This window comes from Electrophorus electricus, chromosome 20, assembly GCF_041902795.1.
Source record: "Electrophorus electricus isolate QZ-2024a chromosome 20, ASM4190279v1, whole genome shotgun sequence".
In the NCBI taxonomy this organism is placed as follows: Eukaryota; Metazoa; Chordata; class Actinopteri; order Gymnotiformes; family Gymnotidae; genus Electrophorus; species Electrophorus electricus.
Genome location: NC_137516.1, coordinates 18,037,501 through 18,058,456, shown reverse-complemented (window position 1 = coordinate 18,058,456; position 20,956 = coordinate 18,037,501). Strand labels below are relative to the sequence as shown.

The following is a 20,956-nucleotide window of genomic DNA, read 5'->3' as shown; positions in this document are numbered from 1 at the left end:
CAGTTTTGCTTGTGCAGTAAGTGCTAATATGAATAGTTATGAAAACTATAATCATAAGCGAGACTCTTATGGTAATCTACTGTCTGTTGATGATAAAAGAAGTTAAATTCCTTTGAAATTTATGATTGCAGTAACTTCTTTATTGTGTAATATAATATAATAATACAACTCTGAATCATAAATACGCTGGCTGCTCATTAAAGTATAGTTTATTGAAGCACCATCTTACAAGATCACAGAGGACGACTGTGTAGAAGTTATAATTGCATCTGCAGGCTTTGTACTTCACGACTAGCAGTTCTAAGGCTAAACTTCACTACGCTTACAGAACTCTAAAGACTCTTTGCTCTTCAGACATTGTCATTTTTTTAACAATTACTATAGGAAGCTTTGTTTATTTTTGCTTTCTGTCAATTAAGTTTCTTATGCAAACAAATATGTGAAAAGGGACAACCATATGGAAATGTTTATAACAAATATGAAATATTCATGTCCTGCGTATAAAAGTGGCAGTATAAAGAGAGGGCGATATGTTAGACTTACGCTTGCCTGGGCTTCCTCTAGAAAGCCCCACACCCTGTAAAACTGTTTCCACTGCCGTTTGAGACGTGTCCGGGGTCATAGGGTTTGTCGCGCAGTAGCTGCGTGGACTCTCCAGACCTCCAGCTCAGGTGGTCTGTGCAGACAGCCCGGCGCGCTCAGCTCTGACTCCCCCGCAGTGGCTGTTCAGCTGAGCTCCAGCAGCAGTAGCCCTACACACTCCTACACACTCCTACACACTCCTACACACCCCTACACACTCCTACACACCCCTACACACTCCTACACACTCCTACACACCCCTACACACTCCTATACACTCCTACACACTCCTACACACCCCTACACACTCCTACACACTCCTACACACGGTAACGGGATGCAAAAACCTGGAAGATACACCCCCCACCCCATTAATAATTGAGCATGCTGTAGGCTTTTGGAGGTGTCTGCCTACATGCACGCATGGCAGAAACAGAGGCAGTGCCTGGCTTTTTCTAACTGTGTGACTCATGGCTTTTCAGTGTAGGTTTTATGGAGCTGGGTAGTGACACCATTTCTGTTGGTCTCGCACTATATTCTAAAGCCCGCTAGATTCTAACAAATCATTGTTCCAGAGAACACTAGTAGTAATTCAATGATATTTTACATCTATGCTGCATCTTAATTAGAAATGTTTTAATTCCAGAAGCATAGTCATTAGAAATGTAGCCTTGAAAGCTCGAGCGTCTGGAGGCGTCTTCAGATTGTATCTCCTGTTCTCCACCTCTCCATGAACTGGACCGCTGATAGCTGTGGGTGGTAGAGCTGCACACACCCTGTGGTGACTCTGACATGTATGATAGTGTAGAGTCTGATAGGCTTACAAAACATCCACCTCCATACCACTACCACAGTCTGATACAGTCACACAACCTCCACCTCCATACCACTACCAGGGTCTGATACGCTCATACAACATCCACCTCCATACCACTACCAGAGTCTGATACAGTCACACAACCTCCACCTCCATACCACTACCAGAGTCTCATACGCTCATACAACGCCCACCTCCATACCACTACCAGAGTCTGATACGCTCACACCAACACAACATCCACCTCCATACCACTACCACAGTCTGATACGCTCATACAACATCCACCTCCATACCACTACCAGAGTCTGATACGCTCATACAACGCCCACCTCCATACCACTACCAGGGTCTACTATGCTCAAACAACATCCACCTCCATACCACTACCAGAGTCTGATACGCTCACACAACATCCACCTCTATACCACTACCAGAGTCTGATACGCTAACACAACGCCCAACTCCATACCACTACCAGAGTCTGATACGCTCACACCAACACAACGTCCACCTCCATACCACTACCAGAGTCTGATATGCCCACACCAACACAATACCCATCACCATACCACCACCAGAGTCTGATACGCTCATACAACGCCCACCTCCATACCACTACCAGGGTCTACTATGCCCACACCAACACAATACCCATCACCATACCACCACCAGAGTCTGATACGCTCACACGATGCCCACCTCCATACCACTACCAGAGTCTGATATGCTCACACAACATCCACCGCCATACCACTACCAGAGTCTGATATGCTCACAAAACATCCACCTTCATACCACTACCAGAGTCTGATATGCTCACACCAACACAACATCCACCTTCATACCACTACCAGAGTCTGATATACTCACACAACATCCATCTCCATACCACTACCAGAGTCTGATACGCTCACACAACCTCCACCTCCATACCACTACCAGAGTCTGATATGCTCACACCAACACAACATCCACCTCCATACCACTACCAGAGTCTGATATGCTCACACAACATCCACCTCCATACCACTACCAGAGTCTGATACGCTCACACAACCTCCACCTCCATACCACTACCAGAGTCTGATATGCTCACACCAACACAACATCCACCTCCATACCACTACCAGAGTCTGATACGCTCACACATCATCCACCTCCATCCCACTATCAGAGTCTGATACGCTAACACAACGCCCAACTCCATACCACTACCAGAGTCCGATACGCTCACACCAACACAACGTCCATCTCCATACAACTACCAGAGTCTGATACGCTCACACCAACACAACATCCATCTCCATCCCACTACCAGAGTCTGATACGCTCACACCAACACAACATCCACCTCCATCCCACTACCAGAGTCTGATACAATGGACGTGTTTCAGCCAACCGTGTCATTGAGTCGTTAGTTAACAAAAAAGTTCTAGAGTTGATTCACGTCTGGTTTTGGCATCTGCTGATTCCCAACATGAGGAGCAGAGGTACCATTAAAGAGCGCCGTCGCGAGGGTGAGAGAACCAGAATACCAGAACAGATCCAAAACGGATCGGGCCAGAATAGATGGGGCACATAGCCCTGACATTAGGTGTGTTTTTAGTGCATTGTAAAGAAGAACACATCGGTGAACTTAGCAGACTTAGTAACAGCCGTGGCAGACAGTGAAAGCCCACAGTAGTGCTTTCAGTCATGAAGTAAAACAGACCTACAACAGGTGTACAACACATCACAGCCAACAGTGTGTTAAAGACTATCAGGAAAGGAGAATACAGCAGTAGTTTGCTAGAGGCTGTAGAACTATGCGACAAGGTCCGATGGCCTGACGGGACACCAGCCTGCTAGTGCGACAGAACGAGGAAACTGAGGAAGGGAAAAGAGGATGGACAAATGATCCAAAGTAAACGCCTCCTGATCCGTGAACCTTGGCCATGTGAGAAAGTGTGGTTAACATCGGCTCACGTCTTTACCCAATCAAACGCCTCGGCTCTCAGCGAGGGGCACTTCACTTCGTGGCAGGACAACAAACACGGTCCATACAAGTGGAGCATCTCTGGAGGATCTCTGTAGGTGCTGGCCATCCTCTGGTACTTTTATGGAGCAGAGAACGTTCTGCTGGCTCATCTTCTACTGATGGCGGAGGTCCTCTCCCTTCACCGTGGCGATGATGTCGTCTGTTTCCACGGACGCGAGGAGGCGGGGCCGACGCATGCCGACAGACCACAGCCCAGCCCCCTGCCAGCTTGTGTGGTGGATGCCCGGGGTAATGAGACATCACCGTCCCCATTTATATTCGTTTTGGCTAAGACCACCCGCTGAAATGCGTGTCTCGGGTTCGCCGAGGCAGGGGTCCCGCTGCCCCGGCTGATGGCCAGATCGCACTGGGCAGCAGAGAGAAAGAACAGGAGATAAAAGAGAGGATGGAGAGGTCTCCTTTGTAGCTTTTCTCCCTTGGCACACTCTGCGGTCTCTCTCTCTCTCTCTCTCTTTCTCTTTCTCTTTCTATTGCTCTCTCTGTGTCTTCCCCTCCCCCTTCTCTCTCTCTTTCTCTCTCTCTCTCTCTCTCTCTCTCTTTCTCTCTCTCTGCGTGTCAATGGGACTGTCGCCGGACTAAGCCTTGGGAGATTATGCCGGGGTTGGCTAGAGACGTCCACTGGAACACCCACCAGGGGCTACAGGATGAGAACACCAGCATGGGGAGATCAATAGAATGAGGGGGGGCGGGTGGTAAAATGGGCGGGGGGGCAGAAACCAGAGGAAGGGTGTCAGGGGAGTGAACAGAGAAGGAGGCAGCGCGGTGCTGGAGACAGATACACTGACATTGTGTGTGTGTGTGTGTGTGTGTGTGAGAGAGAGAGAGAGAGAGAGAGAGAGAGAGAGAGAGAGAGAGAGGAGGAGAATAAGGACCACAGCTTCCACACTGTAGGTACGACAGGCAGGCTGCGAGGAGCTCCCGTCTAACCGGTGACGGTGACAGCCAACACAGCGCTTGGCCAACAGATCGATACGGCATTGCCGATACACGCCCAAACCAGAGGCTTTTTTTTTTCTTAGCGTGGGGATTGGCGCGGAGGAGTGGAGACACAGTCGCGAAGGACCGGGAGCAGCCCGACACCGTTAAGTGGGCTCCCCTAACTGGGTAAGTTGGGCTACAGGCGTTTCAGATGGGCTCGTTTATGGTCCTGGATGAGGTGCTTTGGCACGACTGTGGGACGGCAGCAGCGGTTATTGAGAGCGTCGGGAAAATTAATTGGTTTGTGGGCTCTGCATCAGTCAAAACGTTATCGCTCCGAACACTCAGAGCCTCGCGCTGTCAGGAGCTACTGATCCCAGATCAGGGACTGTGCTGAATCTGGGCTGTCATGCTGAATTGATGGACCCATTGTTTCCAGCATTGTTTTTAAAATCAAAATTGATTCTATTAAAGGTTCTGTTTTTGTTCTGTAATTTTTGCGAACATGAAGGTAAATAGCAAAAGTAGAATAAATCTGAACTATTTGTTCTTTTTTAAAATGAACTAATTTCAGTTTTGATCACAATTATATATTTCGGAATATGCTAATTTTAGGGTTTGCAATTTCTGATAAGTGTATTTTGCTTATTTTTCAATAATTAATAAATGTTAATTTAATTTAAAGAGCCTTAATTGCACTTTTTATGGCCAAGCTGTATCAGAAAGGAATGCTTTGGTAATGCTGAACTCTTCCTGATATAATGTGCTGTCTTTATTCAAATCGCTTAAGTGCAATATTGCGAAGTTTATAAAACACACTCCATCAGTTTAAATGCATGTGTGTTTTTATTTTGAAATGCTGGTTCTTAGACGATTCTGTTGAAATTCTTCTTGATGGCAATCTGCGATGTGTATATATATATATATATATATATATATATATATATATATATATATATATATATATATATATATATATATATATATATATTTCTTTTTACATTTAAAATATCACTTTTTTTTGTACAAGCACACTATTCAGCAGGTAGACATGCTAAGCCATGAACTCAAACGCCACTGTAATCCTGTCTGTGCCGTAACATCACCCAGGCACATTCATTCCCGCCTAACTGTATTGATTTGATATGTGCTATAGAATATGGGGAGATATTCAGAGGGCATCACCCATGATTCACTTCTCATATAATTAAGACCCACCAGAACCTCAGTGACAGTTTTAGCTGGGATAGTGTTTCTGTAATGTAGGTGCGTGTAATTTTGGTTTGTTTGTGGTACTGGACTCTGTGATCTTGCCTACCCTCGCGGAGGGAGAACGCAATTAAATAAAGCCGAAATCACATTTAAGAGCTGACTGTATTACTGCGATGCAGCTCCAGTGCTTTGGGCTGAACTGTCTGCTGGGCTTTCAGCAGCTCAGTGGACACTGCCCTCTGGTTTGGTGACAGAAGCAATCCAGTCCAAATGCAGCAGCCTCCAAGTCCCCAAAGCCAGAAAAGATCCAATTGCCTCTGTGCCAAGTTTGCATTTGCCATTTCACGAGCTTAATACCAAGTGCACAAAAGCTGAAATGGAGCTATTATTGTTCTGTGCATTGGGAAAACCTGTCCGCACTGTCTGAGATGCAGTTCCAGCCCAGGGATGCAGTTGTGACTGAGTAACTGCTCAGAGAGATTGTCTTTAGAACATCTTTAGTGCATCTTTAGAATGTATTTAGAACATCTTTAGAATATATTTAGAACATCTTTAGAATGTCTTTAGAACATCTTTAGAACATTTTTAGAATGTCTTTAGAATGTCTTTATAACATCTTTAGAATGTTTTAAGAAAGTCTTTAAAATGTATTTAGAACATCTTTACAATGTCTTTAGAATGTCTAGATTGTCTTTAGAACATCTTAAAAATTTTTTTCGAACATCTTTAGAACATTTTTACAATATCTTTAGAATGTCATTAGAACATCTTTAGACCGTCTTTAGAATGTTTGCATTTGTAAGGTCTCATCTTGACTAGAAAATGTTTCTGAGCGTCAGTTCTTCCTTGTGGCGGGGGTGCCCTCTGAAGGTTAGTGTCATATTTTTAAAGTGCCTAATTTGTCAAAGTCGGATGACTTTGGCCATGAGAGCAGAGCTGGATATTGGCATGATATCACAATATTAAACAATCTTCGGTGGCCTGGGATGGCCAGGATAGCGGCGACATGTCCTTACTACTGACTCTTTGCTGACAAATCAATCACGGCAGCTCTGCAGTGTGGGTCCTTCTTCGTGATGCTTCTCCTCGCCGCGAGAGCAACCCGCTCCAGGCTGGGTCGTAATCTCTTGGGGGGGTGGGGTGGATCACACCTGTCCGTCACTCCCACTGCTCCTCCCTGTCTGTGCTCCCGTGCCTTCAGACTCGGTCTTGAATCCTAAGCGCTTCCTGCTGTCCGAGAGGCCTGATACAATTCTGCAGCGTTCCCACCGGGAAGCAGCGGCATCCATTAAACACGCCGCCATTCGGGAAGCTCTCCCGCCGGCCCTGTGAAATTTATGCAAATGCAGATCAATAATGCGGCAGACGGACATTAGACGTAAAAAAAAAACCCACAACAGCCCCTCGGCTAGGGCTGAGACAGCAAGCGGCGTGTTCATTGCCGGTGGAAAGCCAGTCCTGAGGAGCTCTGGAAGATATCTGAAAAAGAGCAGCACTAGATTAACGGAGACAGAGCCTGGATACTAACTGAAAACTACAAGCATGCTGATTTATGTTACAGTGACAGCAGTACCTTTCTGCTGGTCTGGGTTTTGTTGGTTTTTTGGGGGTTTTTTGCTTTGCAACTGGCATGCACATAGATTTAGTTTACATCTCCACCATCGATGTCACGGGGACTGATGAGCCAAGTAAAACCCAGCCAGCTACCTCTCCTGAGCCGAGTCCCTCTCTCCCTCTATCTCTGCATCCCTCCATCCCTTTATATCATCCTTACATTAATTCCTCCTCTAAGTGAATAATTCAAATGGAACCCAGTGCTACCAGGCAGCAAAGCAACAGACCCTTTCGACGTGGTAATTAATAATTTACGCAATATTTTGGTTTCAGGGACATACCCGTGGTACTACCCAGCAGTGCCTGCACAAGCTTCTCCGTTTATAGCTACGACAAGCCTGAGGTCATCAAACTGCATTCCCATTAGCAGAGACCAGTGGCTCTTAAAAAGAGATCTGGACCTGGATATGGGTGGTCAAAGACCAATGTCACACTAATGAAAACGTTAGAATGGCTAACGGTCCTATCCTACGTGGGCCGTGCCCGGAGGACTGGTGTCTGTGCTGGTCAGCATTAACACTGACACCAAGATTGTTTGATGGGCCCTGTAATGTGAGTTCTGCATTACGGGTTTTTGGTTGCTCCCGCAGAACAGATGTGTAGCCCATTCTCCTCCACTCAACAGCCTTATCACAAGGTGTGTGTGTGTGTGTGTGTGTATGTGTGTGTGTAGCCAAGTACAGGTGTTGTGTGTACGTGCTAGGAAACCACACAGCTCAAACGAGCACGCTTTTCTTTTATTTTGTCCGTCCACCCTGCGTGAGGCAGCTGCCGGTTCTCTAACGGGCCCAATCTGTTTGATAAATGCCGCTGCAGGCCTGGAGCCGAGTACTGCCCTCCCGCCGTAAAGACCCGTCCAGCTCCCGTGGTATCCCGGGTAGATGAAGCCCAAGCTGGGTGGAGACGAGTACAGAACTTGTTAAACATGCGCTACTAAACTGCCCCACCTGCTCTCCATCCCATCTGTCCACTGTTCTGACCTTACCCTCCCCTGCGCTGCCTCCAATCTGCTTCCAGTGGGGGGAGCCAGAGAGCCCTTGCAATACCACTTTGTGAAGCCTGCTGTGTTCACATCTGGCCTGAGCAGTACACTGGTATCCTGGTGTTCGCTGGTATCCCGGAACAACAGACTTTACAGCGCCCCAAAATTAGTCCGTCGGGCTTCGTAAGTCAACAGTGCGTGCTCTGATGAGCCGCCCGGCTCTGCACGAGCTGTACTACGGGACTTCTGTTCGAGGCCTCTTCGTTTGGCTTCAGTAGCGCCGGACCTGGCAACTCACAGCAAACATAGCGTGGCGCTGTGTTAGTAACAAGTACGCACTGTGTGATCTGTGTGCGTTTGTGCGCGCGCGTCTCTCTTCGTGCGAGTGGGTGGGTGTGAGCGTGTGAAAGAGAGACAAGGAAGAGTGGAGAAAACAGCACGAGAGAAGGTAAAAGACGATTTGCTGGCCGGTAACGTGAGATAAATTTCAGAGTGTCCACAGCTTGAAAAGTGTTGCTGAGCAGAGGAAATCAACAATCAATGAGGGCCAGAAAAAGCAAAGTTATATACTACTCAGTGACAAAGAACATTTGTCTTATCAGCTATTGTCTGATAGGCTCGGGGCTAACAGGGCGATTGATTGCTCTGTGCAGCTGTAGGAATGGAAGAAATGAATGAATCAGAAGAGATTTACAGACATTCAGACAACAGCCGGGGACTGTTTGAGCTGGACAGATGTGACATGGAGTTGTTTATCTGAGCTGAAATAAAAATATAATAGAGGAGAAAACCAAACAAAAAAAAAAACAACACCAAAAAAATGAAGGCCAATGAGCGGCGGGGTAAGGCGGGGCGAAGGCGGAGCATCTGAAACCATGAGTGACACGTCGGATAAACCCGGAGGGCAGTGTCACTTAGCGGTGCTCCATGGGCGCCTGCCAGGGCAATCCCTGTCTATCATACGGCATCAGAATGGAAGCGCTTCCCGGCACCCGGCGAATGTCCGCGTGCTGCTGCCGGGAATGTTAAAGCACGCAGGAACGTTCCGTCTCTGTCGGGGGGGAATCGTTGAAGGAAAGCGCACTTAAATGGATTCTCTCCTGATCGGTAGCGTGGGTGAAGGATTTAGTGGTTCGAAACCCCAGGTGCCGCAGGCCAATCTACAGGTGAAACCTATGAATCTTTGAGGGCAGGAGGAGATTTTGCCCTCTTGTGCAGACGCTCTAATTACCCCTGGAGGAACGCTCCTCCATTTTTCAGACGTTTTCTCTCCCGCTACGCTGACGCTTTCGCGCGCAGAGTCCTTGATTCTCAGCAGACGCTCATGGGCGCGTTTCTTTTTCCTCTACTGTCTCCCACCATCGCCGGGGCTTTGAACACGATGGCAGAAGCTTGAGTGTGTGTTCGACGGACCTCACTGCTGCCTGGCATCTCCTGAGAGGCTGCGGTTTAAAGTTCTGGCTCAGAGGCCCAGCGATGGGGCTGCTTTAAATGCAGACCTGTCACGTCAGCGGAGCCGACAGAAAGGGGGATCGTGCGCGTTTGGAAAAACGTCCGGACTTCTGCTTTTCACACCTTGCGGGCGACATGTTGTCAGGGCGATGCGCCGAGGACTGACACAGCATCGAGGCCGTTGCCCATGCGTCCATATTTGCACCAACCGGTCGGGGTCGTGTCAGGTTAATCTCCCATTAATCCATGTGTGATTAAGGAATGAAACAATTATTTGCTCCAGTGAAGATTCCATCTGTCTGCAATTAGAAGGAATTGTATCATTAACTTAATATGTTCTCTATCGGCAGTTTTTATTCCCGCCTCTCGATCCCTAACGTCTCCCGTCGTGGGGCGCAGACGTCCCCTTAAAGTGTCCTGTTCTAGATACACACCTCTGCTGATGTGTATGAAATGATTCCTACTGATACAACGACCTTGTCAATTACCGCCGCTAATCCAGCGGTTAGCGCGGGTCCCCGGGGGTGAGCACGCTTAGTGCGTGCTGTCTGCAGCAATCATCGACCCGCCCATAAAGGACAGACAGTAAAAGCCTGCTATCCTGAGCACTGTAGCTCACGACTTCCATGCTGAACCAATCAGAAGGGAATGAAGTCAGGTGGGCGGGTGTGGTGGGGGGAGAAAGATCTAATTTTGTGTAAATGTTTTACATTTTCAATCCAGAGCCAATTAAAAGGGATACACCCATTCAGACTAAAAAGAGATGGCTTGATACAAATTATTGTGTAGTGACTTCAGGGCAGTGGTAGTAATTACCGCAGTTGCACTAATTACATTCACCCAATAATTAAACAAACACCATTGATTTCCCACCAAGGGAGCCCTAGAGTCATAGCCTGATTCCCGAATACCCATCATCCATCTCTCCTTCCTGCTTCTTCCTGCTTGCCCTGTGGCAACAGGCCAATCAAATAAAGGCAATTTGTGAAATGAACAAGCAGTCAGTTGAACTTAGATGACCGTCAGACTGGATTGATATTTAGTGCGTAGTTGAAATGCTTTTTCCTCCGCCCCTCTCGTGGTAATTGACAGCCAGGTTTGAAATTGCTGCGGCTGGTTGTAAACCCATGCACCGTGCAGCCATGCTGTACTAGAATGAGTGTGGGGTTTTTTTTGTTTTGTTTTTTTTGCTCTGACCCGGCTCTTGAAGTTGCACGGCTTCCTAATGTTGGACTTTCAGCAGTAAGTTCTGCCCATCTGTGCAGACAGATGGAGTGACACGCCCACGTACCTGACTAGCAGTGTTCAGCTAACAGCTCCCAGCCATTACGCTTTGTAGTCAAAAGGGAAGATAGCAGAGTATTAATCATAATTCATATATCCATGAACACTATGAACACTAATACTCCATATGTCTGTCTGTCTGTCAACCAACATCTATCTAGACTTTACACACTGTTTTCTCACTGACTGTCCTGCCTTGAACTTGCATTTTTGTTTTGTTTTAGTTATGCGTGAATAGGTGAGCACAACAGATAAGCTCTTCAAATTGGAAGCTACATAAATATTTATTGCAGTGATATTTGAAAAGTTGCTGAGGTCAGGAAGAGAGCGAAAGCTCAGGGACACGACGGTGTGAGACTCTCAGGGAATATGTGCTGTAGTCAAATGTTAGATCAAAATGGCACCAGTCGACGGTTTCTGTAGCTGGAGATGTGGGGTCTCCTGGACGTCATGTGCTTTTAAGCCCTTCTGTATGATTTTACTGACACACATATTTTGGTATTCTCACATTGTACAACAGTAGTACAGGGAATTGCTTTTTTCTATCTATCTATCTATCTATCTATCTATCTATCTATCTATCTATCTATCTATCTATCTATCTATCTATGCAAATTCAACTTTTCTTTTTTCAAATTATGGAGGACAGAATACTGTTAATACTGTCAAAAATAAGTTTAATATGTAAGATTTTTTAAAAGCAGTGAAAGAGAATTACATTTGTGCTTCTCCGATCGGTAACCTGCCATTAATCTACAATATTCAAAGTCCCTTTTTTTCCAGAAAAGCACTGTGTGTCGTAAAGTACTGGTAATATCTTGAAGCCTCGCACATGCGTACACGTGAGTGAGTAAAAAAACCCTCCAGCCTGATCAGCTTTTAGAAAACCCAGCCACGACCTCCACCGTCTGAATTAATGTCTCTCATTATTCGAGCTTGCGGTCCGGCGAGGCTTCCTGTAGCTGGCAGCACGCCTCTGTGTGTGTGTGTGTGTGTGTGTGTGTGAGCTTGCGCGTGTATGTGTGCACGTGTGTGTGCGTGAGTGTTACTGCGGACACGCCTGTAATAAGCATTACGGCATTCGGCCTGACACGAGGCTTTTGTTGTAACCAGGCCGTTGTGGATGGACTTGGCACATGCCTCGGAGCCCATGATGGTTCCCTTTCCAGACTGCAGCATGTGGGCTCCCAGAAAAAGCTGCTACTCCGTCCGTTATGTGGATCTGATGAATCATTTATTTTTACGCATCTTGGGAAAAGAAAGAAAAAGGCCACTTCCATGCGTTTTGCTTGATATTCACTCGACCTCGGTGTGTATCGACTTTGTGTAGTGTTGCGAGGCACACGTTGAACAGGAACGGTCCGCGCTGACCTTTCACAGCTAGCATTCCGCTGAGAGACGTAGCCTCGTGTGTCCTGCATGTCGACAAGCGCGAAGAAACCGTTCTGTGCTTCAGCGTGGCTCGCTAAGCCCGTCATCACAGAGTCGCGCGCGCCACCTAAACTTTATGCCAGCCTTCACATGGAGACGCTACCCAGATTAGATGCACAGTCGCAGCACGGTGCACTAACACACCAAATTCCTCACATGTACACTTACAGCTGAAAATGTGATTGTACCAATCCGGTTTATGTGTTCAACCAGGATCATTTCTTGCCATTGTGCAGACAGTGTTAAAAATATATTTCAGTACATTCCACCACGGTTTCCTGGTGATCCCCACGAGCTGCTCTGTGAAGAATCGGGGCCAAGAGCGAAGGAAAATTGGTGCGGAAACAAGATTCTGAAATCACCATTGCAAATACGACCAGACGTCTGTCTGTTCAGATAAGGCTGAGCACGGTGGAGTCCGTTCTATAAAAAAGCATAACTTGCATTGACTGCAAACCAAGATCCCTTTGAAGTTCGATTACTCAGATTGGATTGGCGTACATACAGGAAAGAAAAGTTCTAAAAGGATATAAAATGAAAAACAAAACTAAACTAAACAAAACAAAAAACAAAAACAGGAAACCCAATTCAAGACTAAAGGTTGCTGGAGACGCTTTAAATGTTTCATTTTAATTCCCATCATTAAGAGTCTGAATACGTGGTTGCAGCGTGGCCACGGTGTAGGCAAAGCCCACGCGGAAGCAGTGACATCCCCACCAACCCTCCACCCCCGGCCTGTGTGTGCATGCACCCCAGAAAGGGATTTCTTAAGTGTTTTGAAAGAATATTTTTACAGAAACGCATGTCTGTGCTGGAGCATCGGAGCCTGAAATTGGGTAGAATCACACGTTGAAGCGAACACGTCAGCTCGTGCACATGTATTGTACGTCCATAGCGAAAATCACCTTTTCTGTGTCCTTCCCCGTTTTTACGCAGCTACCAAAAAAAAGTGACCGAGGCGAGGCGAGGCGCGCACGCGACGCTTCATGAGCCGTTCATTGTAAAGCGGCACAAAGGTCAACGCTTTTCAAATCGGGCCATAATTTTCCAACGTGCATCTTTATGGCGGACAGACGACCAGTGTGAAGGGCCCATTATATCGGAAGCGAGAGAGTGCAACGCGGAGAGGAAAGCAGCGGGGCTCACGTTAATATCTTTTAGACCCTGTCGAAAAAGCGCACGAATCTGAATTTGCTGCATGATGGTGCGAATGGAATCAGTGGTGCTGTAATGGGAACGTCCGCGTGCAGCCTGGCCGCCCGAGCGCGGAGCTATCGCGCGCACGGCGGCTTCTGCTCGGCGCTTTTACAGCCACTTAAACTGCCGCAGTTCCTCCACTGCCCCTTGGACTCCAAATGCAGTCTAGTGCGAAGTGGAGAGTACAAAAGGTCGGAAGTCGAGAGCAAAAATACACACCGGGCTGATTTATTTCTTTGCAAGACGCAAAAATGAACCGTCTACTGTTTGCAGTAACAGAAACGGCGTGAATTTTAAAACTGGCGGCGTCGTTGATAAGGATGTTCCAGTCGAGTGATACTCAAGTGGGTTTTATTTAACCTTAACGCAACCTTACGTGAGATGGGTTTAAAATAGAGGCGGGAAATAAAGTGCACCTTCCTGCGCCATCGTCGTTTGGGCACCGGGAATATAACATGCTCTGCGAGATTCCAGGAGCGAAATCCTTAACTCCTGTTTTCTGTGTTGCTTCAAGGGCAGAATGTGCTTTTTAAAAAGATCACTCCTATTTGATAGTTTGCAGTTTTCTTTTTTCTACTGTGTCGGATGGAAATGTGTTACTGTAATCTAATTACATTTCCCTGTAAAATACTGGGATACATTGTAGTTTAAAGTCTTGTAATAACATTACAGTTACTGACTTAATCTTTAATGACTTACATGGCATGTATAAGCGCATAATATGAATCACATGGCTATAATTAGCTGCCGTGGCCCAGTGCTAACACTGACTTCCGGCAGCTCTGCACAAGCACAAGGAAGTTTATATACATTTTTACAGGAGCCAGAAAAGGTGCAGACATTCTTATTTTGAATGATCTGCTTGTAAATATTAAAACTTAAACATAGTAGAAACAAAACAACCTTCTATCACAGTAAACTTGACATGCAGTCCATCAAAAATGAGTGGCTTTAATGCTGTCTTTTGCACATGTGCTGTAATTGTCTGGCTCGTACCTACCCAACTGTCTGTCGTCGATGTGTACAGATCTTTTTAAAGGTATCAGAGTAAGTACATTTTCTAGACAATAGTGAGTAAAGTAATGAGATAGTTTGGCAGGAAGTCGCTTCTTTTTCTAATTAGCCCAACGCTGTCAACACCAAATGCGAGTCCCACGCGTTCCCTAATTGTGTGTAAAACTGTGCGGCGACGCACAGGCTTTCCGCGCGCCGCTAGCGATGCGCGTTCATGAGCATCAGCTCTGCTCGTGTTTCATAGATCTCAGATCTCCTCACTTGTTTACTTAGTTCACCAGTGCTCCTGTTGTGATCGGAGCCAAACGTATTCTGGAAAAAACACCCAACAACGGTGCCACTTCCAGTGTGCGGGTGCGGGACGGTGGCAAGGGCATCTCCATCATAACGACAGCTGGATCATGAATCTGTAATCAGCGCCGAGCTTCCCAACAGTTTGAAGTGCTCAGTGCGCTTATTAGGGGGCAAAGCCACAGTAGTGCTCCGCGGAAGAGCAGCTTCGAGTATCCTACAGGGATCTGATCACAAAGAAAATCTTTGTGCGAGTGCATTTAAAAAAAGAAAAATCTAAAGACGTGGTCTTTTCACGAGAAGAGAGAGAAAGATCGGCTAAAGAGGACATGGAAGGTTCCAGACACAAAATGGAGCAGGTGCAGCATGAAATCTTCGGCCAGTGTTGGACAAACGGCCTTCTCAGCGCTCTGCCTGGCAAAAGAAACCCATCTCCAGTGCGTTTCTGCACAACTGACACAAAGCTACAGAGTCGAGCGCATTTCAAAACACAGTCAAGATGCGTCAGTGTTTCGGCTGCGACTGAAAACGTCGCAGAAAACTGAACAAACAGCATTCCCTCACGTGGAATTATCTTTGGCTCTGTCTCTACTATTTTACTATTCATACTGGAGTGAATTCCGTGTCATCTGCTGTTGGAATAATTTGAATAATGAGAGCTTGAAAGCCTTTTGTGGTGGAAAAAAAGGCATTTGAAGGAATCTCAACCGTCACATTATCTCTATACTTCTATGATTTGCCACTGAGCTGGGAAAATTGTTTGAATGAAACAAGTGTGCACAAGCGTAGCTTTTCATTGCCCGGGGGCCACGGGGAGACTCGGGTGAGGGGAGGAGCCAGACCCTGAGACAAACGCACCTGTCGGTGTTTGGACCCGCACAAGCACCTTCCCTTTTCCTGCCCGCCTCAGACGGTTCACCCCCACGACCTCCGTTGCCCTGATGGCACGGTTGCCAGGGTAACAGCAGGTTGCCAGGCTGGAATGAAGGGCAGCAGAGGTGGAGATGGTCTCGCGATATCCCAAGTGCCCCCCTCCACCCCCCTGCGGCATCTTCCGTTTGGTATGGTCCGCCATGCTGACTCTCTGGCTGGTCAACGGAGCCCAGACAGGATCAAGAACTGGTGTACAGCCAAACTACACTACTTCTCAAAGCACGTGCTCAAACCACGTAATCGCTCACAGATGGTGTAATCACGCAAACCATATTACCATACAATCACTCAAACCACGTAACCTCTCACACCGCGTAATGAATTGTAGCACTAGTAATGCAGGAAGTACAGTCGCAGGCAGGAGCAGTATTTATTACTGAGTGAAAGCACAAACAGCAACAACAACCCATACAAAGCCCATATAAAACTTGTCAGAGCTCGGAATATCGAGGAGAGGGGCACCACTGAAAAGCACGCGGATCAGTATTGTAGTGCTCATGCTGTAACTCTTTCTAGGCATCAGCATTGACTCCCGTATCTAGCAGTATTCTTGTTCGATGGTATCTTGTACCGACTAGGATGCATTCTATGAGATGATGCAGTATTTTCCGCGTGAGTGCACACACACATTCACTCACACACACACACACACACACGAGCTTCTGCTTGTTTCCTGTGGGTCCCTATCGCTCCGAAATCAAGTTTCCTCCTGAAACTGTAAACAGTGTTTAAACAGGCTGCCCATAACTAGGTGCAGATGTGCCCAATTACAATTAGCCATCGAATTAGTCTAACTATGACCTGCTCACGACGCTGGACCAATCAGCCATGAAATCACACGAACCATGTAACTGCTCAAACTCTATAACCGCTCAGAAAAGAGGCCAGAACAGTTGTTCTAGATGGCCTTCCCAACGTCAACCACGTCCTCACCCTTTCTCGGGGCTGTGGGCTTCCATCACGGGGTAAACACGGTTTTGCCCAGACAGTCCAGGGCCCGTTCTTTCATTAGGAGGACTGGAAACATGGACCCAGTTGTAATGGAAGCTGCTCCATCATGAACAGAAACGAACAGAAACACTTTAAAAGCCAGGTCCTAAAAAAATGCGTGATGTCAAATCCAGGTTATTGGCCCTTGGTGTTCTTATTTGCTCTGGCACTGGGATTGCTACTGACCACCCGGGTTTTGAAAGCCAATTTGGGGAAGTCATCCGTCCTTTTCCACTGGAGTGTGTCTGTGTCTTTGTGTTTCTGCTTGGAAGCCTGTCTATCCTTCCAGTAACCCCACCTGACCCACAACCTTAATGTTAGGACTCAACGAATTCCAGAACCTCATATTTAATAAGAAAAACAAACAAAAGAGACTTATTCGACTTATTTGTTTATTTACTCTGTTTTAATTAATCTGTTTATTTCATCTGTTTGTTTATTCTTTCATTCATAATTCGGACCATTTTGTTTTCCGTTTTTTTCCTTTGTTTAGAGCATGGATGGCTGTTGCAGAGTGAAACTCAGTACCGCTGGTGCGAAGAATGATTCATGGGAAATTAAACAGAAAAAAATCTGACGCCTTCATTTTGTGTCAGGTGCTGTTATCAGCCCGCATTTCTCTGATAGCCCAGCTTGTTATTCAGAACACTGGAGGTATACCATCAGGCCTGAGGGAATTGTTCCTCCCGTCACACCTTAGAAACGCGCCTGTTATGCTTCGAACGCCGAGGGGTCCGGCGCCGATTAAGTGGCAATAAAACCCTGCGTCCCTGAAGAAAAGTGCTTGGCATTGCGGGCCTTGGGGATGGAAGGCTACTCTCCCCATCCCCTGCAGCTGTGCTGTTTGCGCCGTGTCAGAGATATACGGGCAGGCCAAAGGGCATCTCAGCTGAGACGCCTCCCGTGTTCCCCCAGATCCAGGCGTTGCCTCGCACCCCTCCAGGATAGTGGTCCCTCCGCTCGGGGAGCAGGCACGGCAGGCGTTTTTGGCTTCCCGGTGAACCTGGAGGGTGTGTGTTAGGTACAGCTGTCTCTTTCAGTCCCTTTTCCCTGTTTCGTCTGTTCTGGAACCACACAGCTGATCCTGGTGCACCCGTTGCTCGCTGCCCCACAGGTGCCCCTTCTGCCCCACAGGGCCCCACCCCCCACCCCGACTGCCTTCATCTGCCTCCCCTTCCCTTCCATTAGACCATCACTGAGTCACCACACAGGCCTTGCAGTGAAACTCATTCTCGACGAGCCGCAAGGCCATCACCTCGCTCGCGGTCCCCCGGGTGAAAACGCGAGGGGTTAAACTGATGGCAGGGAAGCAGAAACAATGTCATTTTAACAGGCAGCCACTTAAATGTCAGGATGGCCCCGCAGCCCGCCTCTCTCTGGGTTGTTTCGCGGGGGTTAGCTGATGTCGATCGGACCGCGGCACGTGATTAATGGTACAGAGAGCGGTGAAGCTCTGCTTTGTTAATTGTGTGGGAGGCTGCAGGAATATGAACCGCCGAGATGAACATCCTTGCAAGCAGCTCCCGCTCAACCTTCTCACCGACCAACATTTCACATCCCTTCATATAATCCACAGCTCGTGCGCAATATAATTTTGTAAATATAATTTCAACAGCCACTTGTAATCCTTGCTCATGTGCAGAAGAATAAATAACACAGAACCCGCACTGAAATATTCATTCATCGGCACTGCGCAAATATCCACGATTCGTATGGGCACACATTCATCAGTGTCTATTTTTACAGGGAAATAACCATATTATACATTTATTAAATTCCAGTGGGCTGTGGTGCAGGCATGCGTTTCTCAGTGGGAGAATTAGGCCTGAGTTATGGATGTGGAGTGGGTTCCCAGCTCAGACGCTCCACCTCTTCAGGGGGGTGACGTAGCGTAATTGATGATATTTTATAGCCATGAATAACCCCAAGGATGTGTGTGTTTCTCAAAGGGAGTTATGGTCTCTTCATTGCACTACATGAATGCAATTTGCTGGCGAGGGCAAATGACTACCCAGCTGCATCCTTCACCTGCTAATAACATTGTTTACTATATGTACTGCATAAACCTTTACGTACCTGCTCCACACGCAATTAGGTCTTTGGAAGGCCATAACCAAGAGCTCGGGGGTAGAATACGTAAAAACAACCCGACCCAAGCGAGGTTAAGTATGACGGTACAAACCACATTCCATTCCAGAGGGTCCTGAAGGCAGTGACCTTGTGTTTCCTACACACTAATCCCATGATGTTCATCACAGGGGAGAAATGTGGTTGCTTTAATCCCTAAATTCGGAAGGTAATTTGATTGTCTCTTTGATTTATTTTTCTCGATAGCTGGGCAGTTAGACGGTTCCTTTGTTTGCTGCTGTGGCTAGACTGAACTGTAGCTATGCAACATAGACCCTATATTTTGCACATAAAGTTAATATTTGTCTGATGTTGGCTAAACAGCTTGCTAGTGGTTAAGGTACTTGACTAGTAATCAGAAGGTTGCCAGGTCAAGTCCCACCACCACCAAGTTGCCACTGTTGGGCCCCTGAGCAAGACCCTCAACCCTCAGTTACTCAAGTTGTGTTCAGTCATAATTGTAAGTGGCTTTGGATAAAAGCATCAGCTAAATACTGTAAATACAACGGTGTTTCGGTTGATATTGCAACTTTTCTGAACAGGTTACTTTTACGTCATTGTTTTCAGTAAATATTTATGAAATATTAGCAGCACTTGCATGTGTGAACTCTGACTTTCCTGTTTAAGTGCTACCTGCACTGGCTCAACTCGCCAGAAGATCTGGAACATGACTGATGGGTAAACTTTAATGGGTAAACTTCGTGCACTGTGATAACCTGTTATACACAACTCCCTGTGTAGTTACAGTCCCCTGCAAATCCAACATTATTACTCTCTCTAGTTTGCAATATGTCTTAAAATGGCTGAATTCATTGTGCAGTCCACTACTGGGACCACTGGAAGGCACCCACTAGCTTTTTCAAGCGTCTTTTGATTCTTTTAACATCATTACATTAATATTTGTTTTTAATGATTAGATCATGTTCGGATTTCAAATGGCCAAATGAAAACTAGGGATATGCCCCCCCCCCACACACGCACATACACACACACACACCCCTATACACTTTCAGATCATCTGGACTGTGAACACATCACTCAAACCACATTGGGAACTGGTCAGAGACCGATCTCCACCACATTTCATACGACTGTAAACAGTATTTCTGCATTCAATTACACAAATGGAAATATGTCTGCTGTGTGCTGGACCACAGCGGAAACGACAGCACCTGTAAGACAGAGACTGGTCACTGCCGGTATCTTCCCATATTTGACAGCTTATAATACACTGGTAGTGGTGGGCAAGAAACCGTGTTTACAGTAGGAAGCCATAGTGGACATACCATATGTGTTAGTGTGCTTTCTGCAGGAGAGAATGAAACTGGTCATGCTGGGGCTTGTTTTAGTGAGAAGCATGAATACAATCCGGCCAAAGTATCTCCAGATACGATCCGGACATGAAACCCATGAAAAGTATAAACAAGCCCTTTTGATTACATAAGGTATTTATCCATGACGTAATATGCTTGGAGTTACAACATTTTAGAACTCATGCCATAAACGTAAAGTCAGTCACAGATTAGCTAAAGCCACTTGGTCGATGACCACAGAATACAAAATCTCTCGTTTTTTTTAATCTTTTATTACCATAACTTAACAAGCAGCAGTGTAGATGAGAATCGTTGTGGCCTGGTAGGATCGCGACTGAATTCAGTCCAGCGCTTCCAAGTATCCGTGACATTTTGGCTGCATAAACACTGTCTCCAGCCAGCACGCTGATTAATTACGAGATTGCCATAAAGAAGAGGGCACCGCACGCCTTCCTCCCCGCCAGAACCCGCTATTCATCACCGCTAGGGGCGGTGCTTTACGACAGAATGCCAATTAATGTAATGGGCTTGGGAGGTTTTTTTTAAGGCTTGGTTCATAGTGTGATCATTTTGTATTGTGTGAGGCTTTGCTTCTTTCTCCGGAAGGTTTATGGTTATGTTTGTCATCCCACTTGTTGTTTCGCACGGACACGACCAGAATCAGTCCGTCGTAACAGCTTAGATGTGGCCGGCGTGTGGTGTGCTATTAGGGCTAACCTAGAATCTGGCACGGCATGCCGAGGAAAGTGTGGCAGTAC

General features: G+C 46.7%; 1 protein-coding gene across 3 annotated transcripts in view; it reads left to right on the top strand.

The window, feature by feature from the left end:
- Positions 1 to 4,201: 4,201 nt before the first annotated feature.
- Positions 4,202 to 20,956, top strand: part of tnr (tenascin R (restrictin, janusin)) — a 111,618-nt gene continuing 94,863 nt past the window's right edge. Inside the window, exons 1-2 of one of the 3 annotated variants that reach the window (XM_035536376.2) lie at positions 4,202 to 4,331; positions 4,460 to 4,544. The gene's annotated coding sequence lies outside the window, so the exon portion shown is untranslated. Of the gene's footprint in view, positions 4,545 to 20,956 lie in introns of all 3 variants that reach the window. The other 2 variants (XM_027011367.3, XM_081703288.1) reach the window with 2 other exon arrangements.